Source organism: Heterocephalus glaber, unplaced genomic scaffold (assembly GCF_053883595.1).
Source record: "Heterocephalus glaber isolate CG9 unplaced genomic scaffold, H.glaber_assembly_v1.0 deba00000331, whole genome shotgun sequence".
Taxonomy (NCBI): Eukaryota; Metazoa; Chordata; class Mammalia; order Rodentia; family Bathyergidae; genus Heterocephalus; species Heterocephalus glaber.
Genome location: NW_028258142.1, coordinates 44,856,314 through 44,883,133, shown reverse-complemented (window position 1 = coordinate 44,883,133; position 26,820 = coordinate 44,856,314). Strand labels below are relative to the sequence as shown.

The window sequence follows — 26,820 nt, the reverse complement described above, 5'->3', positions numbered from 1 at the left end:
ACAGCCCTGGAACTCAGTGTCTATCTGGTGATCTGTAACAGAAGCAGACAAGTTGGGGCCCTATTACAAAATGGAGTAACTATTGTTCAGTCTCACACTATTTCTGCTTCCTTCTCTGAGAAATGTCTGTTCATTTCAGATGCCCATTTTTGGATTGGGTCTTTAAATTTGGGAGGTCTGATCTTTTTAAGTTCTTTATAGATTCGAGATAGTAGACCTTTATCTGAGGAAGAGCAGGTGAAGATTTTTTCCCACGTTGTGGGTTGTCTCTTCACACTGCTGGTGGTTTCTCTTGCTGTGCAGAAGCTTTTTAATAAGAAGAGATCCCACTTGTTGATTGTTTGTGCTAGTTCACGGGCAACTGAGGTTTTGTTCATAAAATCTTTTCCTACACCAATGTCTTCAAGGGTTCTACCTAACCTCTGTTCCAACTGGTTCAGAGTTTCTATTTTAATATTTAGATCTTTAATCCATTTTGATTTTAGTTTAGTGCATGGTGAGAGATAAAGGTCTAGTTTTAATCTTTGGCAAGTTGAAGCCCAATTTTTCCAGCACCATTTATTAAAGAGGCTATCTTTCCTCCAGTGAGGGTGTTTGGTTCCTTTATCGAAGATGAGATGTCTGAGTGTGTCTGGCGTTGTTTTCTGCATCTTCTAATCTGTTCCACTGGTCCTCAGGTCTGTTTCTTTGCCAGTACCATGCTGTTTTTATCACAGTAGCTTTGTAGTATAGTTGCAGGTTGGGGATTGTGATACTCCCTGCCATGTCTCTGTTATCTAGAATTGCTTTTGCTATTCTGGGTCTCTTCTTGTTCCAAATGAATTTTTGGATTGTTTTCTCAAGGTCCATGAAGTATGGTGCTGGGATCTCAATTGAAATTGCATTAAATCTATATAGCAGTTTTGGAAGTATGGCCATTTTCACTCTATTAATCCTTCCTACCCAGGAGCAGGGGATGTCTGTCCATTTTCTGATATCATCTTCAATCTCTCTTTTCAAAGTGCCATAGTTTTCAGAGACGAGGTCTTTGATTTCTTTCATTAGGATGATTCCTAGGTATTTCAGTTTTTTGGATGCTATTGTGAAAGGAATTATTTGCCCTATTTCTCTCTCAGTAAGTCTGCCATTTGTGTAGAGGAAAGCTATTGATTTTTGTGTGTTGACCTTGTAACCAGCTACTTGACTGAATTTGGTTATTAAGTCTAGAAGACTTTTGGTGGAGTTCTTGGGGTCTTCTATATAGAGTATCATGTCATCTGCAAATAATGACAATTTGACTTCTTCATTACCTATCTTTATTCCTTTTATTTCTTTCTCTTGTCTAATTGCCATGGCTAATGTTTCTAGAACTATATTGAGCAAGAGTGGTGATAGTGGACATCCTTGTCTTGTTCCTGATTTGAGTGTGAAGGAGTTCAGTTTTTGACCATTTAGTATGATATTGGCTGTTGGTTTTTCATAGATGGTTTCTATCAATTTGAGGTAGAGACCATCTATTCCAATTTTTTGTAGGATTTTTATCATAAATGCATGTTGGATTTTGCCAAATGCTTTTTCTGCATCTATGGAGATAATCATATGGTTTTTGTCCTTGGCTCTATTGATATAGTGTATTACATTGATTGATTTGTGTATATTGAACCATCCCTGCATCCCTGAGATGAATCCCACTTGGTCAGGGTGTATGATCTTCTTGATGATCTTCTGCATTCTGTTTGCCATTATCTTATTAAGGATTTTTGCATCTATGTTCATTAGTGAGATTGGCCTATAGTTCTCTTTTTCGGCTGGGTCTTTCTCTGCTTTGGGGATCAAGGTGATGCTTGCTTCCAGGAATGAATTTGGGAGTATTGCTTCCCTTTCAATTTCATTGAAGAGTTTAAACAGTAGTGACAGCAGTTCCTCTCTAAATGTCTTGTAGAATTCAGCAGTGAAGCCATCAGGGCCCGGGCTTTTCTTAGTTGATAAGTTTTTAATTACATTTTCAATTTCATTGGTTGATATTGGGTTGTTCAGAATTTTTAGGTCTTCTTCGTTCAACTTTGGTCATTCATATGTATCTAGGAATCTGTCCATTTCTTCTGTGTTGTCCATCTTATTGGCGTATAGGTTCTGGAAGTAGGTATTGATGATCCTCTGGATTTCTGCTGGGTCTGTTGTAATTTCACCCTTTTCATTCCTAATTGCATGGATTTGGGCCTTTTTTTTCCTTTTTCTGACAAAGTTGGCTCAAGATTTGTCAATTTTGTTGATTCTTTCGAAGAACCAACTCTTGGCTTCATTGATTTTTTTGTATCGTTCTTTTAGTCTCCATTGCATTGATTTCTCCTCGATCTTTATAATTTCCTCCCTTGTATGAGCTTTGGGGTTGTCCTGCTCTTCTTTTTCTAGAAGCTTGAGGTGCAGCATCAGGTTGTTTAATTGGGCTCGTTCTGTTTTCCTAATATGCGTATTCACTCCTATGAATTTCCCTCGTAAGACTGCTTTCATTGTGTCCCATAGATTCCGATATGTTGTATTATCATTGTCATTTAATTGAAAGAACTTTCTGATTTCTTCTTTAATTTCCTCTGTGACCCATTGGTTATTCAGAAGTGTGTTGTTCAATTTCCACGTGTTTATGAAAGTTTTTGAGTTTCTTTTACTATGGATCTCGAATTTCATCTCACTGTGGTCTGATAATATATACAGGGGATAACTTCAATTCCTTTGCACTTACTTAAACATGTTCTATTTGTGAGTATGTGGTCTATTTTGGAGAATGACCCATGTGCAGCTGAGAAGAATGTGTTTTCTGATTTTGTGGGGTGGAATACTCTGTAAACATCTGTTAAGTTCATTTGTTCAAGAGTTTGATTGAGTTCTAGTATTTCATTACTTATTTTTAGTCTAGTTGATCTATCTATTTGTGACAGTGGGGTGTTGAGCTCCCCCACTACAATTGTATTAGTGCATATATGACTTTTCATGTCCGTTAGTATTTGTTTTATATAGTTGGGTGCACTAGTGTTTGGTGTATAGATATTTATGATTGTCATCTCTTCCTCTTGGATTCTTCCCTTTACAAGGGTGTAGTGTCCTCCTTCGTCTCTCTTAGTCAGTGTTGGTTTGAAATCTACTTGATCTGCAAAGAGGATAGCTACTCCTGCTTTTTTTCGGGTTCCTGTTGCATGGAGTATTGTTTTCCACCCTTTAACTTTCAGTCTATGAGTTTCCTTTTGAATTAAGTGTGTTTCTTGTATGCAGCATATTGTTGGACTTTGCTTCTTGACCCATTCTGCAAGTCTATTTCTTTTGATTGGTGAAGTGAGACCATTAACATTGATGGTTATAACTGAAACCTATTGACTTGTCATTGCCATGACTTTTTCTTTTTGTTGGGTTCTCCCCCTTTCCATTTAATTTCTTGTCATGCCAGATGAGTTCATTCTGCCTTGCTTCCTGGGGTTGTGATCCTTAATGACTGTTCCTAGGATATTGTGTAAAATTCTTTGGAGTGCTGGTTTGGTATTCAGGAAGTTTCTAAGGTGCTCTTTGTCATGAAAGTATCTTATTTCTCCATCCATTTTGAAAGATAGTTTTGCAGGGTACATCAGTCTGGTTTGGAGGCTGTTTTCTTTTAGGGCTTGGAATATGTCACTCCAAGCTCTTCTTGCCTTGATGGTTTGTGTTGAGAGGTCTGCTGTGATTCTGATGGGCTTTCCTTTGTATGTGATTTGTTTCTTTTCTCTGCTTGGAGAACTTTGTTCTTCTGTTGAGTTTCTGGAATCTTAACAATTATATGCCTGTGAGTAGATGTTTTTTGATCAAGGCTATTTGGAGTCCTATATGCCTCACTTATCTGTATGTCAAGCTCTTTTCCCCTGCTTGGGAAGTTTTCTGCCATTATTTCTGTGAAGAGATTTTTTTATGTCATCTCCACTCTCTCCTGTTTCTTCATTGAGCCCAATCAGTCTTATGTTATTCTTCTTTGCATCATCTAGCAGCTGCTGGATTGATTTCTCATGTTCCCTTACAATTTGGAAGCAATTTTTCTTTTCCTGGTCACTAATTGCAATCTTATCTTTTATATCTGAAATTCTGTCCTCACATCGGCTCATTCTGGTGTGTAGACTTTCAATGGAGTTTTTCATGTCCTGGAAATCTATTTGCATGTGTTTTATGGATTCCATTTGTTTCTTATGTTGGGATTCCATCATGTTCCTGAGCTCCTCTCTAGATTTATTAGTCATGTCTTGCACTAGGGGCACAATTTCTCCTGTTATCTGAGAAATTATTTCTGTTTTCATTTTTTCCAGATCCCCTTTTGTTGCCAGTTCAGTGGGTCCAGGTGGTTGAGTATCAGAGTGTTCCATCTCATTTCCCTTTGGGGTTGCTGTAGGTGATCTGGAAGTCTGGTTTTAAGACTTATTTACATGTTTTCTTATTTCGACTGGGGCAGGGGGCTGTTAGTGCCTTCACGGATTACCTCCTCTGAGCTGGGAGAGGTGGGACGGGGGCTGGGAGCAGTGGTAGGGATGGTGGCCCAAAAATCCTTTCCTGTGGGCTGGAAGCAGCAGGAGGGATGGTAGCCAGGAAGCCCCTTCCTCTGGACCAGGAGCAGTGGGATGGCGCCTCAGAAGCCCCTACCTGTGGGCCGGGAGTGGTGGGAGGGATGGTGGCCTGGAAGCCCCTTCCTCTGGGCTGGGAGCAGCGGGACAGAAGGTGGCCCAAAAGCCCTTTCCTCTGGGCTGGGAGCAGCAGGAGGGATGGTGATCAGTAAGCCCCTTCCTCTGGACCAGGAGCAGTGGGATGGCGCCTCAGAAGCCCCTACCTGTGGGCCGGGAGTGGTGGGAGGGATGGTGGCCTGGAAGCCCCTTCCTCTGGGCCGGGAGCAGCGGGACAGAAGGTGGCCCAAAAGCCCTTTCCTCTGGGCTGGGAGCAGCGGGAGGGATGGTGATCAGTAAGCCCCTTCCTCTGGACCAGGAGCAGTGGGATGGTGGCTCAGAAGCCCCTACCTCTCGCCCGGAGCAGCGGGACTCAGTACCTTGGTCTCATGTCCTCTGCATCTTTGTAGTGTGGAACCAGGTGGCTGCCTGTCTGCAGCGGGGTGATTTGGCACCTTCCACGTGACTCGGGACCTCAGTAGGGCCATTTTTTGTCTCTTTTTAAAAGTATACTTATGTAGGGCCTTTCCTTTACTGTTTTTGCCTTTTGGGGATTTTTTTCTCCAAGGATATGGGGTGTAATTGAAATGTATGGTGAGTGTTTAAACTAAAACAAATTTACTATAATAAAAGATAAATTACCATTAATTCCCCTCAAAATATTCCCTTTCCCTTTGGACACACTTATCTTGTTGTTCTTGCCACTTTCTGAAGGAGTTTTGGAAGTCTTTCGTGAGTGTCTTCCAGAGGTGTGATAAAAAATATAGTGAATGCTAATTTTTTTTTTGTTGTTGTTTTTGGTACTGGGGATCGAACTTGGGACCCTGGGCTTGTGAGCCAGGCAACAGAACCACTGAGCTAAATTCCCAGCCCTAATGAATGCTAATTTTGAGTGTCATCCAACAGAAAGGCAATCTTGAAAAAAACATTACTGTGTGTCTTTATCTACCTTATTCACTGGATCTGGTGCCATGTGATTTCTGGCTCTTTCCCAAAACCAAAATGACCATGAAAGATGTCTTAGTTACTTTTTTCATTGCTGAGACAAAATATTCAAAACACACAAGCTAAGGGAAGAAAGGTTTATTTAGCTCAAAGTTTGTAAAGGTTTCAGTCTATAACTGGCTGGCTCCAAGGCAGTGTGGCTTTGCAGAGAAAAGTTCATGGTGGGCAGAAGATAGCAAAAGCAACAAGCAAGAGACCTTAACATCATCTTTCTGCCCTTTTTATCTTATCCAGACTACTTAGCGTGGGTAGCATTCACACCCTTACCTCCTAGTGCCCTTGAGCCTAGCATTGCACAACAAATCAACTGCAGCATCACACAGTCACACACTGTAGATCCAGCCACCTCTGAAAAAGCCCCACCTATGACTACATGAGGCTTTGGGAGGGCATCTAGACACAAGCCATAACAAAAGATAAACATTTTGAATTGATTCGGGACATTGAGGCAGCCATAACAGTCTGACTAAAGATATTCATGAAGGAGGGCTTCCAGAACTGCTTCAGAAAGTGGCAAGAGCAATAGCATAAGTGTGTTCAAAGTGAAAGGGAGTATTGTGAGGAAGATTAATGGCAATGTGTCTTTTACTGTGATAAATACGTTTTAATGTAAACATTCATTGTATGTTTTGATCACACCTCATATTTGCTCACAGATACTGATTATACCCCATATTTCTATCCTTCTAATGCTGTAGCAGATCTTGTCTTTGTGACTTTGCCCTGATTCTGAAGTTGAAGTGGACATAAGATCCAAGCGAAACAAGAAAACAAAACCCAACACCTGAAGCTATTTCCAAGGTCCATTGTTTCTAATCTATAAACAGAAAATGGGCAGACTGCATTCTTGGGGCTATAATTCAGCCCCATTGGAAGGGCTGGGAAGTCAGAGTGAAGTAGACAGCTGGTTCCTCCAAGTGCATTCCTTTTCTTCTTCTTTATCCTGCAGGAGGTGAATACTCCCAGATTCAAGAACTGAAGAATTTACCCCCTTCTCCTCCCCTTCCCACACTTGTGGTACTTTAATAAGGATAATTATCGTGGTTTCTATCACTGGTCCTATGCCAGTTAATTTCTGAGGAATGCACAGGATTCTTCTGTGTGCAGTGTCAGAATATGATTTTTAGGTTTAACGGTAATAGTAGTCGTCCTACAATTGATGCTTTTCCCCATCCACACAGCTGAGTCTGGGCTTTTGGCCTCTGTTAGTTAGCTTTTCATTGCTCTGAAAAATACCTGAGAATAACAACTCAGAGAAGGGAAGGTATATTTTGGCTCATGATTTCAGAGGTTTTAGTACATGGTTACCTGGCTCCATTGCTTTTAGGCTTGTGATGAGGCAGAAACATCATGGCAGAATTGCTTGGTGGAGGAAAGCTGCTCACTTGGTGGCCTCTGGGAAGCCGAGGGAGAGCAAGCCTATGCTTGTGGGCTTCTTAATCTGCTTTTGTTCCATCTAGGTTCCCAGTGTGCTGGATGGTGCCACCATCCAGTTCAGGGCAGTGGTCCCCTCAGTTTGCTGTTCACATGTGTTTGGAAAGTTTAATAACTCTGGAAGCATGCCCATAGACCCACCCAGAAGCATGCCTTACTAATTCCCTAATTCCCTGTCTCTCCATACAGTTAAGTTGACAATCAAGATTAACAATCACAGCCTATGACAGTCCTACATTGTTCCCACTTCCTTACTTCTGAATGAACTTACACACTATTGGCCTTTTCTGGAGCACTGATTTTTAAAAATGAGTTCTCTCTACCTAATCTGTAAGATGATTGGATATCAATTTTCATTTTCCTCTCCTGGGGGTTTACCTCAGGGGAACCTTGTGGCCTGCTTTTCTTGTTGGCAGAGAGCATGGAATTCCCCTTGTCTCCCATGGAGGACACTTGTGGCCTTGCTACACTTCTCATCAATCCTGCCTGAGAAAGAGGGTAAACTTAGGAGAAAGGTAAGCAGGTGACAAGCCCCTCCTTCTTCAGTGACTGTCCATTCTGAGGGCCCTCAAAATCTACGATCAGCTATGCGTGAGCAGCCTGCCCCCATAATGGGTCAGTAATTCTTTGCAGAATGGCCCAGAAACTGTCTGGCAGCAGATGGAGTAAGCTTTCCTCTGCCCACCTGTTTTCTTCTGTGGTTCTGGGCTCAGGAGGGAAAGAGCAGTGTTATTTACTGCCCCGAGTAGCGTTGTCATGAAGAGGTTCTCCACAGACTGGGTACAGGAGCTGGAGATGTGGTGTTTTAGCTCAGCCCTGCTCCTGCAGGTCTGGGGCTTCCTGGTCCAGCAGCCTGTACAGGTGAGCTATGTCCCCGTGTTCATGTGGACATGATAGGCAGCTGCTCCTGCTTCCTTCCCCTTGCACCAATTTTGGCTTGGAGGAGTGTGGCTCCAAACAGTGAAAATTGGAGGTGCCTTGAGATTTGCTCTTTTTAAGACCAGAGTATTTCAAGGTCAAAGATAGGGAATGAATTCTAAAATTAAATGGCACACTATTTGTGGTGTACAGCCAGCTGTCCTGGGTGCTTGCTGTTTGAGAGGAGGCTGAGGTTTTGCCCTATTGTTGTGCTGAGTTCTGTCTGTTTACCTTGTATTTTTTTGATAAACTTTGTTTTTGAGTAATATAACAAAAGCTACTGGAGACATCGAACTCTGATCTCTGTGACTTGAGGAAATGAACAGATGGTTTTGAGATGAGGGTGTGGCAGCAGTCCTGATTTAAGAACGCTCCCTATCTAGCAGAGGACCTACGTGTACCACACTGCACTGGCTGTGTTATACCTGGTGTGTTTCTCTGCTCCTTGCAGTATTTCAGGGAGAAAATGGGAGTAGGGAGTTATTAAACTATTAAACTCTGGGACCTGGTGTAACTACATAGAAGGAATTTATGGAAAAACTGATTGCAAACTTTTGTGGGAAAATAACACATGGATCAGTAGTGGGCAATTTGTGGATTAAACCAACTTGGGAGGACAGAGTTCACCTGTCTGGAAGAAAGTGACACTGCCTTAACTGTCTTTGCGCTTGCCTTGAAATAGTCTGTGAATATTCACCAGAAAGTGGTTGTTGCCCGTGTGATGGGAAACTAGGAACTGGAGACCAGAGAGCCTGAGACCTCAGATGGTAGTCACTAGTCAAGGCTCTGTTTCATTGCGGGAGTGTCCTCCCATGAGTTCAAAGCAGGGTTTCACAGGATGCGGCCAACACTGTGGGAGGTGTATATTCATAGTTACTGAGTGCAGACCTTCAGTGTATTGAGAGCTACCCAGTGGGGACACTGTAGGGGTACCTGGTGCCTGACTGAAAAGTGTCCCCACTTTTGGGGGGTAGAGAATAGGTAGGGCCATTTGCCAAAGGTTGGTCTTTTCTTAGACAAGTTCTGGGGTCTCTGTGTCTTCAGGGGTACTTGGGAGTGCCTGGAGTCCAAAGGGCCCTCAGCCAGGACAGGGCAGTCATGAACACTTCTTTGCAGTGGTGGGAGGGTCCTAAAGCAGATGTTGCTGTGGATAATGGCAAATCCTGGGAACTGGAATTAGGACAAATGCAAGGCCTCCAGCCACAAGGGATGGGCATGTCCTGCATCTTAGCAAGGTCCTAGAAACCAAGGGTTTGAAGTCAGACGTGGATGTATTGAGCCCTGGTTCTACATCTCAGCAGAGGTGAGCTTGGATAGTTCCCTTAATCTCCCTAGTCTTCAGATGACCTTTGAAAAAGGGATGTTTGGTCATCATCACACCTCACGGGATAAGTCTGAGATGATGCCACAGGTCCTGTCCTCCCAGCTTCTGTTCTGCTAGTAGCTTTCCATCAGATCATGTGGACCCACAGCTTTATGTCTGCTGTTTTTCCCCCCTGAGATCTACTCAAATGAGACAAGGCATGTAAAACACGTGTTATAGCTTCTGGGCATGGTGGGTTCACTGCATGGGAGCTCTGTTTGTCCTATCTCATGGTGCTGGTCCCCTCCCTGTACAAGAGGGTGGACTTTGAAGCTACTCCATCTGGTTCACACTCAGACTCCACCATAAATGCAGGCTGTATGACCTTGAGCAGGTTACTTCTCTGCTTTCACTTCTTTACTACAGACATGCCATTTTTTTGGGGGGGGGGGTCTCTCAATGAAACCACTTCAGGTATTTAGAATAGCACCTGGTGCACAATGATCACTATGTATGATGTAGCACAGCACATCGTGGGTCTTAATTTAGTATATCTATATGAATAATAAAGGCAGCAGAGTTTGGGATTCTAAGGAGAGCCAGGCTGAAATATTAGACCATGGAGTCATCTTCCCTTTCTTTGCTCAAACCCTTCTGGAGTTTCCCATGGTACTGATAAGAGGTAGTGGCCAGAGCTGAAGAGTGTCTGCCAAAAAGCCCTCCCTGAAGAGGGGACAGAGGAGAGACTGGCCTTGCCCTCCCAGGCCTGAGCCCCATGCTCTGCTGTCTTTTCACCCACCTGTCCTCTTGGGACACAGCAAGGTTGCATGGAGGGAGTACAAAGCTTTACAGGGACGAAACAGGGTGCATCTCCTGCCTCCCCTTTGTCTAGCTCTGTCTGGGTTTCATGCTCAGGAGCTAATTTGTCCATCAGCACGCAGCAGATTCTTTTTTTCTTTGGCTACTGTAATGGCAGATGGGATGGGCGGTTTTAATGAATTACTGTTTTCTTTTGGAGATTACGCTTTCATTATAAATAATTGCTGAGACAGCCTTCTGGCACTTGCATATCATTTGCTAATTAGAGTAATGGACTCAAAAAGTCCTTGGAAAGTGACATGGACCAAATTAAGCCTATAACTCAGCTTGGGTGCTGGCGAATGAAAAGCTTTGCCAACTGGAAGCAACGTGTTAAAAGTCTGCTCACAATATGCTGGTGCTAAGAGGTCTGAAAATATTCATGACCTTTGAGAAAGAGATTAAAATTAGTAGGCAGAAATGCTGTAGCCAGCTCCAGTAGTTTGTGATGTGGTCATTCCAGAGTGTCTGCCATGCTCACCACATGCTTCTGGGGTAGCTGCAGAGCAGAAGGCTTTGGTGCTTAATTTTAGAATTAAATAATGAAATGTAATGTCAAAAGTATTTATGATGGCTATGAATCTGGTAACGAATATTGTGATGTTTCCATCATGTCTTTTAGGGATTAGGATCTTTGGGGCACTTTCTCTCCCCCTCCCCCAATATGGCAGGGTTTCTTCACTTTGGCACTACTGACATTTGGGGCCAGAGACTTCTTTATTGTGGGGCTGTCCTATGCACTATAGGATGTTTAGCATAATCTAGCCTCTACCCAGTAGATACTTGTAAGGTGCCTCAGTTATTACAGCAAAAAGTACTTCTAGACATTGCCACATGTCCCTTGGGGGACAAAAGTGGTCCTGATTGAGAACAGCTGCTCCAGAGCTGGGCTTGAGAAGAGCTGAAGAGGTTCTGAGAAGCGTCAGTAGTCCCCACAGTAGCATAGTGTACTGGGAGTGTAATAACATTGCTCTACTCAGGCAACTGATGATTCATTCACCCTGGAAACGAGCACTCACAGGGCTCCAACTGTGTGTCTGGTATGGGGTAAGCACAGGAACTACAACAGTGAGGGACATTGACTGTGGCTTTCAAAGCAGCTTTAGGACATTGTTTTCCCTGGTGCTAGAAGGCTTCCTTTTACAGTGGACCAATTGACCCTGCTTCAGTATTGATACTGTCTGGCCCCAGACTTGAGAAAAATCTGGGTTCTGGAGGTATTCTATGTGAGGGCAGGGAGTTCATCCTCCTGGACCTGAAGCCTGGAGTCTAAAGATAAATTGGTTTGGGGAAAGGCCTTGAGAGGTGAGTGACTTGATGAAAACTGAAGGATTCACATAGGTAACAAGGGAGGGGCTGAGGTAGTGATGGGAGAAAAGATACACTGAAGGCATGAGCAGGAGGAGAGCGAATCCAACCCACTTGGACAGAGACCAGGTAGAAAACAACAGTGGTGTGTGTGTTGGGGGTGGATGGTGGTTGGGTAAGGAATATCAGGCCAAATGCAGAAGACCCAGGTTTTCGGAGCTATTAACTGGGTAGGAGTGGGATGGGGTGACCTTCTCTGCCTCATGAGCTTTTTCTTAGATTCAAACAAGATACAAATTTAAATATTGAGTTACCTAAATGAAGGCTATTATTAAGTTCTTTGTGTGGACAACCTTTTAAAACAAAATAAATAGAAAATACTTTGCCAGTAGAAAATAAAAGTATCATTGAAATCAGATTTTGAGTAGGGAGTAAAATGATGGGTATAGAGCTTAAGGGAGAATATTCTGGATGAATTGGAGGGGAAGGAGCCAAGAGGGAGGACTGGGAGATGGTGATGGGGTAGAGGATCGTGGGCCACCTGATCACTCTCCACCGCCAGGTCTGGATGGGGCCCGCTGGCAGCATGGGATCTGGTTGGAGGAAGCAGAAGTTGGCCCAGTTCCACGATTAACTGACTCCAGAGACTCATCCTGTTCACCAGAGTGGTGGGAAGTGGAGAGGAGTGTCTAAAAGACACAGTGTATTAAACAGACAAAAATAGATCATAGCAAGTTATAAGGAACAAAGAAATAGACATTGCTAGGCATGTGGGTGAATTAGTTACTGTAGCTGGTCCCTAAATATCAGCACTAAACTTTCTAGTAGCTTAGTTGCAAAGTAAGACCAATGGTGTAGAGCCTAGATGTTTCTCATATTTGATGGGGAATCCTTTTGAGATGTAATGAAGGAAGAAACCAATTTTAGGGGGCAATGAATGTTTTTTTAAATCATTACATGAAGGCACAGAGTATCTCTTGAACAATAGGTATTAAAAAACTACCTTACCCTTGTTAAAATGGCCATTTCTTACATTGACCCTCTTTGGAAAAATGGAGGCATATTTTAAAAGTGTATCTCAGTGGTTTCAGTGGTGCTGTTTGTTTTTTTGAAACTCTTTCTGAGGCTCAGATGGTACCCATGGTGCATGGCAGGCCTGGGCCCTGGTCTTTTGTGGGGTCTTTAAGGGTTATGTGACTATAATGCCAATTTAGAGATGTGTTTCATTGAACTGTATGGAAGTTGTGTTCTGGGGAAAAAAACTCATACTTTGGTTTGAGAAGATCTGAGTAGGGCTTGGAGAAGCCTACAGGTAGAGAAAGCATACAATCCTTAGACCATCTCTATTTGTCATTGGCTGTTACAGGGAATCTAGTGTTGGGAGTTAATGTTTTTGATGAGAAAGGACCATCTCGTTCTGTATTTTAATATGTGTTTATAAATGCATACTCTCCAGAATTATTTTGACTCTTTATGAATATAAAGTCATTCACATTTTAAAAAGTGGTTTGCTTTAATGATTAAAGTATAATTTTATTTTATTTTTTAATACTGAGGATTGAACCCAGGGCCTTTGCACCGAGCTACATCCTCAGCCCCTTCCCCTTTTTATAACATTTTTTATTTTGAGATGGAGCCTCACTAAGTTACCCAGGATAGGCTGGAACGTGGGATCTGCCTTACCTCAGCCTCCTAGAGTGTTGGGATTACAGATATTATGCCATCATGTCTGGAGAATTTTATTCTTTCAAAACACAATTCTTTCCAATAGAATGATGTGAAAATTAAAAGGCTCAAAGGACAAAGCATGAACAATCTCCCTCGTAACCCTGTTGTGCTGACCTGGTTTGTTGGTGTCATCAGTTTCTTGTGTATCTTTCCAGGATTGGTCTATGCATTTGTGAGCAAGTGTGCGCACATATACAGATGCACACACAATGCTCCACTGCATGATGATAGGATTTTTGTTAGCCATTTCCTTTTGAAGCTACCAAATGATAGTGCATTGTTGACTCAGAGGATCCATAAACTTTGAAAGGAGTATAAATACTTTGTTTATGCTAGCATGGGAAGAAACCAGTCAGACAAAACCCAAGGGGTTTCAACTCAGCATAGTAGGTGATGACTATAGCTGTGAAAATTGGGGAGCTGAGAGGGCAGTGACTTTGGTGACATGACCAGGAGTTCAGTTTTTGGCATGTAGAGTTATCTTTCCTGGAGGCATGTGAGGGGGAAGATATTGGTGATGAGCTTAGGGTGCCCCTCATGCTGTTACAGACAGGCACCCACAGGGTGAGTGTTGAGAGGAAAGGGACCAGGGAGATGCAAGAGAATCAGGAGGAGGTGGTAGCAGTATGATGAAGGCTGGAGAGTGCAGGAAGAATCAAGAGAGGGTTCAGGATAGGGAGCTGGGTGTGCTTTGCAAAGGATGGGTGCTCTTTTAAAAAAATCTTTTAAATTAGGCATAGTGCTACACACCTGTAATCCCAGCTGCTTGGGTGGCTGGGGCAGGAGGCTGAGGAAAGGAGGATCATGAATTCATGGCTAGCCTTGGCAACATAGTGAGTCAAAATAAAATAAAGAGGAGCCAGACATGGTGGTGCATACGTATAATCCTAGCACCGTATAATCCTAGCACTCTGGGGGGCTGAGGTGGGAAGATCATAAATCCAATCCCAGCTTGTCAACTGGTCAATTTAACAACTTCATGGGATCCTGTCTCAAAAAGTGGGGAGCATAACTGGGGATGTAGCTCAGCGTGAAGGCCCTGGATTCAGTCCCCTGTAACACGCACACACACACAGACACAGACACACACTCACATGCACACTTATTGTTAAATAAAGCAAACAGAATACCATACAATAAATGTATAGCTTTAGTGAGTTTATTATAACGTGAGCACTCTTGCAATACCCTTCCCCAACCTGGGTCATGAAATAGAAGTTTGCCCAGCCAAAAATCATAGCCCCAGAAATCCTCAGAATTACAACCTCAACTTCTTGCCTCTCTCCAGTGCTAACACTTGTCCTAACTTTTATGGTAATCACTTCCTTATGTGTAGTTATAATTTTGTCACCCAAATGTACATCGCTAGAACATTGACCAATAAAATTGTTTTAAATGTTTTTACAGTCTCAGATTCCCCCCTCTACCCCTCCCACCCCTTAAAAACAATTCTACCTTATCTGTTGAAGTATCTGGAGTACTTAGCCTGTAGAAGGGTCAGGTGCAGCTAACCTTTATTGAGGGGTTTTCCTCAGTATGTTCATTTTGTTCATTAATGAAATTGGTTTGTAGTTTTTTTTCAGACTTTGTCCAATTTTGATATTGAGGTAATTCTAGCTTCAAGGAGTGAGTTTGATAGTGTTTCTACCCTTTCAATTTCAAGAAAGAATATTATAGTTTTTCCCTGAAGTTCTGGTAAAATTTAGTGGTGAATCCATTCAGTCTTGTCCTTAGTTGATAGTTTTTTTTTTATAGCCTCTATTCAGTGCCTGTTACTTGCCTATTCAGGGATACTATTATATCTTGTCAGTTCAATTTTGGTAATTTATATATGTCTAGAAATTTATCCATTTTTTCTAGATTCTCCAATGCATGGGAATATAATTTTTTTTTTTGGTACCGGGGATCGAACTCAGGACCTTGTGCTTGCAAGGCAGGCCGAGGAAGGGGATATAAATTTTTGAAATAGTTTCTTACAATCTACTGGGTTATGGTGGTATCTGCTGTGATTTTTAATGGTGTCAGTTGTGATTTAGGTGTTATCCATTGTGATTTCACAGTTTTCATTCTACTTGCATTAGTAGGAGGGGTTTTTTTTTCTTTTAGTAAGTTTGGCTAGGGATTTATTCATCTTGTTTATCGTTTCAATGAACCAACTCTTTGATTCTTTGATCCTTTGTAATGTTCTGTCTCAATTTTATTAATTTCTTCTCTGATCATTATAATTCTTTTCTTCATACAAGTTTTGAATTTGAATCACCCTTATTTTTCTAGGACCTGGAGATGCAACATTAGGTTATTAATTTGGGCTTGCTCTATTGCTTTTAATGTAGATATTCACAGCTATAAACTTCCCCCCTAAGACTGCTTTCACTGTGTCTCACAGTTTTGGGTATGCTTCTAGGAAATTTTTAATTTCTCCCCTGATTTCTTCTGTGACCCATAGATTATTCAAGAGTCTATTACTTAATCTTTATGCATTTGCATAGCTTCTTTTGTAGTGTTCTAGTTTCTTTCTACTGTGACCTGATAAGGTACAAAAGATTATTTCAATTTTTTTTGTATTCCAGCATGTTTTATGGCCCAAGATATGATCGATTTTGGAGAAAATTCTCTGTGCTGCTGAGAAAAAACAACAACAAAAAAACATGTATTTTGTTGTTGTTAGATGAAACATTCTGTAGATATGTTAGGTCCATTTGTTTGATGGTGTGGTCCAACTTTGATATTTTGTCATTGAGTTTTTGGGGGGTTCTGGTTGACTATTGTAAGAGTGGAGTACTGAAATCTTCACTACGATTATATTGGTGTTTATCTATCCTTTTATGTCCAGTAGTTTTTTTTTCATAACATGGATGTGTCAACATTAGGTGCATATATATTTACAATTGTTTTCTCTTCCTGTTGACCAGTATGTAGTGACTTCTTTTGTTTCTTATGATCAGTGAAATTCCACTTTGTCTGAAAATAGTGTAGCTACTTCTGCTTGCTTTGGGGCTCCAGTTGCATGGAGTAGTTTTGTTTTCCATCCTTCCTCTTTCAGTCTATGTATTTCCTTGTAGTTGAGGTAGGTGTGTCTCTTGCAGGCTACATATGATTGGATTTTGTATTTTGATAAAATCTGTTAATCTGTACCTTTTGATTGGAGAGTTAAAACCATTTGCATAGTGTTATTAATGAAATGTATTTACTGAATCCTGTCATCATGTTATTTTTTCAGAGCTGATTTCTTTAATTTTTCATTTTGTTTAATTATTCTCCAAGTTATATGTATTCTTTCCTTTGGACTCTTTGGTAATGTTGGCATTGCAGTCTCTTTCTCAAATTCCATTGAGTATTTTCTGCAATGTGGGTTTGGTAGTCATGAGTTTTTAAACATATTTGTTATGGAAAGTCTTTATTTCTTCATCAGTTTTTGAAGGATAATTTTGCAGGATATAGTAGTCTTGGGTTGGCAATTGTTTTCTTTTAGGACTTGAAAAACTTTGCTTCAGGCTTTCCTGGCCTTTAAGATTTATGTTGAAAAATCTGGTGTTATTCTTATAGGCTTTTCTTCATAAGTTACTTGATTTTTTTCTAACAGCTTTTAGTATTTTCTTTGTGCTGAATTTCTTGGATTTTTGACTATGATATGTAATGGAGTTTTTTTCTGGTAATGGTTATTTGGGGTTCTATATGTCTTATTTACCAGAATATTGAGTTCTTTTCCTAGATATGGAAAATTTCCTGCTGTGATTTCACTGAATATATTTTTATACCTTCGCTGTTTTCTTCTAAGCTTTAATGCCTATAATTCTTAAGGTTTTTTTTTTTGAGTCTTCTAGCAGCTGTTGGATCCAGTTTCCATGGTGTCTTGTTTTTAAGGTATACTTAGTACATTGTCTTAGTCACTTTCTTGTTGCCAACCATCTATGACTTAAAGTAAGAGAGGGTTTTTTTGGCTCACATTTTTAGTCTGTAGTTCATTGGCTTTAAGGCAGGGCAGCATGACAGAGGGCACAGAGGAGCAAAAGGTGTTCACATCTTGTCAGCACATCTTGTCAAGGGAGGAGTCAGAAAGGGAAGTGTATCCCTCAGGTTATGCCCACAGAGATTTGCCTGTTCTGACCAGACCCCACCTCCTAATGGAAAGTCAGCTATAATGTCTGCATAACCTAGTCACCTCCCAAACACAGGAGGCTTTAGGGATCATTTTAGATCTAAGTCATTACATACATGATTTACTACTACATCAACCTTTTCTTCAAGTTCTGACAGTCTCTCCTCAGTTGGTTGTACATGTTGCCCATACTTTCAGTTGAATTTTTCATATCCAGAATTTCTTCTTGATTCCTTTTCATAATCTAATTCTTTACAAAAGTGGCCATTCATATCTTCATTGTTTTCTTTAATTCAGTCGGCTTTTTGTTCATGTATTCTTTAAGCTTGTTGAACATTTTATTAAGTCCTTTATTTATATCCCCTTTAAGCTCACTAAACATCATATATATTTACTTATTTCTTCTTTGATTTCTTAAAACATTTTTACCAGTTAGTTTTTGAGTTCTTTACCTGAGGTTTCCTCCACTTCAGTGCTCATGAGGTCAACTTTTGAGGCGTTCAGAGTTTTTGAAAGCATCTTGTTACCTATTTCCTGATATTTCTATTGTTTTTGTGCTGATGGTTGAAGATCAGCTAGGGTAGAAAAACTGTCATACTATAGACATACTGTAGGTACTGTATGTCTCCCTGTGGTGTGACTCTGGCTTTGGTTATGTTTTGGTGTTTATACACCTATTTCTCCTAATAGAATCAGCCTATTCACTGCTACAGGTTATATCAGCATATATGGAGCCAACTGTGTATCAGTCATACATTTAAAACTGGTTTTAACAATATCATGCTTTTTTCAGCAATCCAGGAAGACACCAAAATAATACTGATGATAAGTAGGCTGGGATATAGAGTGTGAGGGAAGACATAAGGCAGAAGAAAAGGAAAAAAGTAGTTCAGAAATCAGGGAAAAAGAAAAGAGATAATGGCAACTGAAAGAAAGGGGATAGGACTTTGGTGATAGTATTTTTATATCTTGAAAGGAATGAGGAGGAGAGGAGGGTTTGGGAGGTTATCTACTGGGGCAGGGAAAAGGAAGAAGAGGGAGGGGAGTAAAGCTGGAGATTGGGGGAAGCTGTAAGAAGGTCAGAATTAATATGCTGATATAAAGCTTGTGTATAAATCCTCCATATACAATTTTTGGTGAATGTTAACCTGACATGCTCATGAAAGATACTACCTAAACTAAAGCACTAATTAATTTCTATTCTTTATTTCCCATTTACAAACACACACACAAATGGAGAAAAGAAGGATGTAAGGAGAAAAAAATAAGAAAAATCCACACACATATAAAATCACAAAGGTAAAGAATCCTCTCAATCCTTTTTATACTGCAGTCAGAATTTAAATTCAAAGATGGCAAGATCTTGACATGTAACAGCTGCAGGGGACTGAGTTCCATTCTCTGTGGTTGTGACTGAGAGGTTGACCAGTGCTTTGCTGGTTCCCCTCCAGTGCTTTATTCTCTTGCATGCCAGTGAGTGGTTGGGCGGGAGGTCTGGATGGACCACCAAGCTACCTTCTCTTTCCCTCTGCAGGCAGAGCTCTGTTAGGTTACAACTGCACTCCTGTGGGCATGACTAGTGGTTTTTTTTGTTTTTGTTTTTGTTTTTCCTCTGTCTTGTAATTGGAGACCTTAGATTATGTCAAAGCTGGGGAAGGCATGGTGGGGCTCGTCAACACACCAGTCTTTCACTGATCTCAAGATCCTCAATCTGTTTCCTTCCCTTTGTGTTAATCCCTGCTGCTGCTTATGTCTGTTTCCTCCACAACCCTCCAGATGAGTTTGCCATGTGACACCTTCTCATCCCATTTCTCTGACCATGCCTGTCCAAGAGTATCTCTCTATCCAGCCCATAGATTTAGTGGCATTTAGGCTTCAGTGGAGTGGAGCTCTTCTGCTAGAAATTCACCACTCTCTGAATGATTTTCTGATCTGTGCCTTTCTCAATACCCTCACTGGAGAAGGTACCCTCCTGAAAATACCCTGCTCTCTGTGCTGCATCTCCCAGTGGGAAGGGAGCCAGAACTGGTGGGCACTGGCCAGTGATTGCTTGGCTATGCACTGGTCACACCGGCAGCCATTGCTGTACTTGGCTTCGTCCTTCATGGGGTTAGGTCCTTTCCCAAGATGATGTATTTGCCAGACCTGGCCTGTAAGCAGTTCTGAAATTAAGATGGCTTTGCTTATTTCTCTCAGCACTCCTGATACTGGAATTCATCTGGTGGGTTTCTCCTTACCCCCCACCCCCCGCCACTCCTCCCCATTCTGAGTACCTGCAGATCACTGAGTGACTTATGAGCACTGCTGCCTCTGGCCCACCGTCTCCTGGGAGCACTGGATGTTTGTTCTTTAACTCCGAATTCTCTTTTCCTTTATGATAACTCTGCATGAGATTTGACCTGAATACTTTGAACTTTCAGGAGGAGGCTATCTTCACTCAGCTTCCTTAGCTCTTATTTTACTATAGTGTTCAGAAACGTGACTGATTGCATTCTGAGATTTCTGGGCTCTGTTCCTGACTCTCTCTTTTATTTAATCCATCTTTTTCCTTCATATTATTCTTTCTTCATTTTACTTTCACTCGCAGCAGTTTCTCCTGCCCTGAAAATAATCCTGGGGGTCAGTTTTGAGAATTCATAGATTGCTCCAGTCTTTCAGTCAAAGCCATAGGCCTATTGACTTGCTAGGTATTGGACTGGTTCAGTACCCTTCTCAGTTTCAACTGCTGGTCCCAAATTGGCCTCTATCCTTCCCAGTAAACACTTCCTAGCTATTTTGGGTTCTTTTATTCTCAGAGCTATCAGATGCCTCATTTCTTCCCTTCAATTTCTCCTGGACAGACAATAATATCATGTATATCTTAGGGCTCTTAGTGGTTTGTCCTCACCCACTTAAATTTTAGTGCTTGTGGAATTTGTTCTCACTCACTTGTATTTTGACATTTGTCATTTTATTTTAAATATTGTTTATGAGGTTTTTGTTTTGCTGTCTGGTTGCTTTTTAAAGATGGTGTTTAGAAGTTTAAAGAGTGTTTTGAGACTCATACACACTTATAAATATAGTACAGAGATCCCATATATCTTTCTTCTATTAGTTTGCTGTATTTTTATGTAGAGTTTTGGAGCTATTGAAGATGTATCTTACTGAAACTGCTTCCATCTTTATAAATTCTTTCCCCACTGGTGATATTTAAGAGAATTTCCTAAAAATTTTTATGTAGGATTCAGTTTTCCTATAGATAATAAAACCCCCAAGATCATAGTTAATAGGTTCAAGATATGTTTTCTTTCCTATTATGGGGGTTGGCTATAAGGCTAGGACAGCAGTTCCAGGAGCATGAAAGATATGGATTCCTCTCTCTTGTGTGTAATTTTTAGCAAATCCCCTCAGAGTCCTGGATGATTGGTTGAGCTGTAGTCATCACATCTGCATTCCAGGCATTAGAGAGGAGGGATGGTTAAAGAAAGGTTTGTCCTATCTTCTTAAGCGATTTTTGGGGAGTTACCTCACAACACTTCTGCTTATTTCTGATTGGCCAGAATTTAGTCAGGTAGCTACAGGGAGCTGCTAAGGAGTCATGGAATTAGATCCTTTTAGCTGGCTGCATGGCCACCCGAAGTAAAACTGGAGTTTTCCTAATAAGAAGTGGGGAGAGTAGATATTGGAGTAGGAATCCAGAAGTGACTGGGTTTTTCTTGCTTTGTGCTTGAACTCAAACTTGCAGAAAATGAATAAATATGCAGGAAGTTGAAGGGATATTTTGAGTATGATCTTAATCTTAACGTATTTTTCTTATTAAATTTATGCTGTTCTGCAAATGAAAACAATTCAGTGTTATGACTTGAACTTTTTGAAAATATCTTCGGATCCTGATGGCATCTCAGTGCACTTTAGTCCCTTGGAGGCGGCAGTGGTGGTGGAGAGAGATGGCTTTCCTTGTCTCTCCAGCAGTGCTCGCTGCACCTCCTTCCTCCGAATCCCTTATGACTTTACAGTGTAGACTTAAAGGGTTCCTTAGCTTCTTAACCTTGTCTGTATAGTTAGGTAACCACCCATATAGCCCTCTGAGTTTGATGTTGAGTTTTAAAAAATTCATAGTGCTCTCATTCTTGTGTGAAGTATGAAGAGCCATGGCAATCTTGGGTGACTGGCGTAAGGAAAATATACACCTCCTCTTTGACATTATATATGCATATATAATATATAGGTACATAATAGATATGGCAAATATGCATAAATGTATATTTAAGTTTTTAATTGTTAAATATGTACAAATAAATTTGCCATTTTAAGAGTACAGTTTGGCAGTGTTAAGTAGATTTACATTTTTGTGTAGCCAATCGTCATAATTTTTCATCTTGCAAAACTGAAAATTTTCTGTATTCATTAAACACCAAGGCCCTGTTTCCCTCTTCCTGCAGGCCTTGACAACCTCTGTTCTATTTTCTTTTTTTAATGCTGCTAGGCAATGTATTTTAATTCATTGACTACTTTGACTACCTTAAATAAGTGAGATCATCCAATTCTGTATTTCTCTTTTTGTGACTGGCTTATTTCACTTAGCATAATGTCTTCTTGTTTTATTCTATGTTGTTGTGATTGACAGAATTTCTTTCTTTTTTAAGGATGGGTAGTATTCTGTCATACATATATATTTTCTTTCTTTTTTTTGGTACTGGGGATCTAATTAGGGTCCTTGCACCTACACAGCAGGCGGCAAAACCACTGAGCTAAATCCCTGGCCCCTATACCACATTTTCTTAATCCATGTGCCTGTCAGCGCACATGCTGGTTGCTTCCACTTTTTGCTCATTTTGAATAATGGCTGTTATGAACATGGTATCCTTGAGTGAACAAGTGTATCTCTGAGACCCTGTTTTGAATCAATCTGTCTTTTCTTTTCTTTTCTTTTCTTTCTTTCCTTCTCTCTATCTCCAGATCATATGGTCATTCTACTTTTAGGTTTTTGAGGAACCACCACATAGTGGTGGCACCATTTTACACACCAGCAGAGCATGACAGTTTCAATTTCTCCACCTCCTCACCACTGCTTATTTCCGTTTTGGATTGCAGTTCTAATAGGTGTGAAGTAAAGTCTCATTGGTTTTGATTTGAATTTCTGTCATTTTTTTTTAGTCCTTACTCTTTTAGCTTTAAGTGGGGAAGCCCTAGAACATTCTTTGTGGGATCCCCAAGGACCTGTTTTGGCGTATTGGAGTGTTCAGGTGGTCCAGGTGTGGACACTGAACGCAATGAAGCTACTTAGTTAGACTCTTATACCAAAACTGTAACCTCATTGTAGTTGTGTAATGGACGGAAACTTTCTTTTCCAAGATGAAAATCGCCTATAGGCACAGAGGCTAAATAAATTGCCTTTTCATAAAATCTTTAGAAGAATAGGGGAAAAGTTTTGTCATTGCTTGTTTCAAAATGATTTTTTAAGGGTAAAATTAAAAATGATACTTAATTGAAAGGGATGCTGAACCCTGATACAATAAGTACCCATATCTTGTTTTTTCTAAATAAAATTGTGATGTAGCTAATATCCTATTATCATTTTGGAAGGGAGTGTTTGTTCTGGTCCCTTAGTGAGAACATAAATGAATTCTTTTGCTCAGAAACTCTCAGAATCTTCAAAAAAAATTGATCATTTCTCCCTAAGGAAACAGCTTAATCTCTAATAAAATAATAGCTCTTAGCTCTCAGTTTCTCCTTTCCTTCTGCTCTTTGGTCATTTTCATGTGCTGTCTTCAATGCTCTTTCTGTTTATTTGTGTCTTCTTACTATTCTGAAATACCCCCTTGAAGTCATGCCTGCTTTTTATGTTTGCGAGGAAGTTATTGACTATTTCTTCCTTTAACTACTGTTTTGTAAAAATTGTGGCAAAATAATCAGGTGTGATGGTGCACATCTATAATTCCAGCGTTCTAGAAGGCTGAGGCAGAAGGATTAAAAGTTTGAGCCCAGCCCAGGCATTTTAGCAACTTAGACCCTGTCTTGGGGTCTAAAAATAGAAAAAAAGGCTGAGAATGCAGCTCAGTGTGAAGGTCGTGGGTTGTATCCCTAGTACTGCAAAAAACAAAAGTAACAAAATATGTATAAATTAAATTTTTATTATCTTAGTCATTTTCAAATATACAGCTTAATGGTATTAAGTACATTCATATCATTCTACAGCCATCCATATCTAAATCTCATCTTGCAAAACTGAAACTCCATACCTGTTAAACAACTCACTAGTCCTCCAGCCTAGTGACCATTATTCTAATTTCTGTTTCTGTGAATTTGACTATTGTAGGCACCTCATGTTTACATATGTGTTTAAGTGGAATCATAAAGTGTTTGTCTTTTTTGTGACTGGATTATTTCACTTGACATAATGTGCTCAGATTTCATCCATGGCATGACAGGCGTCAGAACTTCCTTCCTTTTTAAGGTTGAATAGTATTACATTGTATGTATGTACTGCATTTTGTTTATCTACTTACCAGTCAATGGACAGTTGAGCTTGTGCTCATTGTGAACCGTGCTGCTGTGAGCATAGGTGTGTAAACATTTGAGACCTTGCTTTCATTCATTTTGGATATATACTCAGGAGTGGAATTGCTGGGTCATGTGGTAATTCTGTAGCCACTGTTTTGGGAGGAGGAAATCACAGCCATATCTTATTGCTTTGGATTTTAGTTCAGTAGATATTAGAAGCCTGTGGGGAGTGGAGCTGGCACGTGGTCTCAACAGCTATCTCAGGAGCAACCCAGGGCAGGGGACACCCATTGCATATGGAGCCTCATGTTATTTTGACCAAGCTTTAAGCTAGTGTCCCTTGTAACCTCAGTCAGTCACCCACATGTACTTTGTGTGCTCTTCAATCTTTGCTCCAAGTTCCCGCCACAATGGGTAAAATCCAGATGATTTTCTACAGTGAAAGGAGTTGTGTGTACCTGGGATCTCTGCTCCCCCTTTACAGGGCTGTCTCTGAGCATGTTTAAGTGTGTTGTGAGGAGGAAGGGATGGGGCATGGATAGTGATTGAGGGAAGAGTGTGAGTGGCATGTGGGAAAGTTTGGGCCTCTTTCCTTTTGTTCTGACCACAGTTTGGTAAAGTCCTGAATTCACTCTCTTGGGTACTTGTTTATCCAAAGCTGCCTATTTTCTAAGATTGGGGAATCTGGGCCTTGTGTCTGACATCAAACAAACAGAGGCACCCTGACTTTTGGGAGCACTACTGTTCTGAAAGCAGACCTAACATTCCTTGGCTTTGAGTGTCCACATGACATTGACGGAGCACTGGAAAGTGTAAGTCATGAGCTGCTTCCTTCCATGGCCGGGATTCTTGGCCTGGCCCAACTTACATGTCCTAATCACTTTGCAAAAAGGCAAATGTCCAGACCAGGTTATGAATCGGCTTCTTTGGTTCCCATCCAGGCTGTGCCCAGCCTGCCCTTCTTAGCCCGAACTTTCTTTTGGGGCAGCCTGGACACATATTTGAGTTTTCTGGCATGGATTAAGAAATTGAAGAGTCCCTTCAATTACCTTGAGAAAATAACAGTGTGAGAATGTTCCCCAACACTGAGTAGGAAGAGGGCATGAGATGTGGATTCTGGTTTTTTTTTTTTTTTTTGGTACCGGGGATCGAACTCGGGCCCTTGCTCTTGCAAGGCAGGCGGCGGAACCACTGAGCTAAATCCCCGGCCCAAGATGTGGATTCTGGCTGCAGGCATCTAACACTGCTCAGCAGGCTGTGTCCTTTTCTATGAATTGAAGAGTGTTTCTCCAGCTTTGGGTCTACATAGTAGAGTTTATGTGTGATTTTAATTAATTTCCAAGGTTTATTTTTGTATGTTTATAGAGCCATGGGAAAAAATGAACTGCAAATAAAATATGCTGTTGAGTAAATGATAATTTTGTGTACTATAAATGCTCAGTCTTTAAGTTAAATTTAAAAAATATTATATAATAAAGAAGGAAGTTACTCCAATAGATGTTTACCAATAAATGCTGGATATAAAAATAGAACTACCACTCCTGCCCATTCCCTTTATAAAGGAGTGTGGCTATTTTTGGCCTAGTTGGTTCCTGTCTGTTCCCCAAGGCCAGCTCTAGCAGAGACCTCTAGGACCCCAATGCCCAAAGGGGAGTCTCTATTCCCGGAATGTGGAACCTCAGGCTGCCCTCAGGCTGGGTTCTGAGTGAATGGTGAGCACATGGCAGGCTGAGAAGGGCTTCTGTGGTGGGCTGGAGGGAGGCCTGTGTGAGACAGGGGCAGTGGGGATTCTAGACTAGAGAAGGTCGGGTGAGAGAAGGCTGGGAGAGAAGGTCGCATGAGGGGCCTTCCTCAGGAAACATGTCCATCAGAGATGAGTCCAGGCAGCCCTGAGCAGTGATGGTGGCCAGATGCCCAGGTCTGTCCTGGAGATGATAAGTCTAACCTGGGGAACGTGGGTCTAAAACCAAATACGACCAGGAAGTGGATGCCTGCAGCTGTCTCTTTTGAGATGGAATCCTCCTTTGTGTCTGTGGTCAGAGAAGAGGACTCAGCCCAGGAGCAGACTAAGAGGTAAGAAAAGAAAAGTCAGGTTGATAAAGACATTTGTCTTTGAGGGAGGAGTTTTAAGGAGAAGAAGTGAAAGAAAGTATAAGGGCTAGTGGCTTTGGTCTTGATCTGAAGACTATAAGCTGGCCTTTGGCTCTGGGAGAGCTGGATCACTTGTGATTCTATCCTCAACTAGGATACTAGTTGAGGAGAAGGAGCAGTTCATGCAATGCATGGCCTGTGCTGTGGTCTGAATGTTTGTGTCCCTGCCATCCATATGTTGGAACCTAATCCCTGTAGTATTAAGAGGTGGGCCCTTTAGGGCAGAGCCCTTATGAATGACATTGGTACCCTTATAAATAAGGTCTGAGGGAGCTTGTTAGTTCTTTGCCCCTTCTGTCATACAATGACACATGGAGGGGACTATCTATGAGGAATGGTCCCCCACCATACACTGAATTTGCTGCAGCTTTGATCTTGGATTCCCAACCTTCAGATGAGGAGTGAATTCCTGTTCTTAACTTACCCAGTCTAAAGTATTTTCTTATAGCACCTGGCATGGATTAAGACAGCCTGTCAAGTAGAAATAGTCACAAAAGAGGATGCTTAGAGAGACATGGCCAGTGCAGCACTCTCCTTGCAGGGCTGCTGCTGGGAAATTGAAGTGCAGTGAGTATGAGGTGAGGCTCCTTTGATGTGTGACTTAGGCATTTGATGATGTCTGTCTGGGCCAGCCCAGTGTGACCAGCCTGTTTCTATCCCAGAGACTGGAGGTAGAACTGTGAAGGTTTTTATACTATCATCCCTCATATATTCAGGTCCATCTACTCAATTTCATTTTTGTAAGACAGGATCTTGCTAGGTAGTTCAGGCTGTCTTTGAATTCTCTAAGTAGCCTAGGCTGGCCTCAAACTCATAGTGATCCTCTCGCCTCAGCCTCCTGCATGCTGAGATTACAGGCATGCACTCTTACATGCAGCTCATCTACT

At 41.3% G+C, this 26,820-nt stretch overlaps 1 protein-coding gene across 18 annotated transcripts in view; it reads left to right on the top strand.

Annotated features, from left to right (window-relative positions):
• Fhod3 (formin homology 2 domain containing 3) overlaps positions 1-26,820 on the top strand; it is a 497,386-nt gene that overhangs the window by 80,571 nt on the left and 389,995 nt on the right. Inside the window, exon 1 of one of the 18 annotated variants that reach the window (XM_087189343.1) lies at positions 21,850-25,494. The exons of 15 other annotated variants lie outside the window; for them this stretch is intronic. The gene's annotated coding sequence lies outside the window, so the exon portion shown is untranslated. 2 more of the 18 variants (XM_021236690.2, XM_087189335.1) reach the window with 2 other exon arrangements.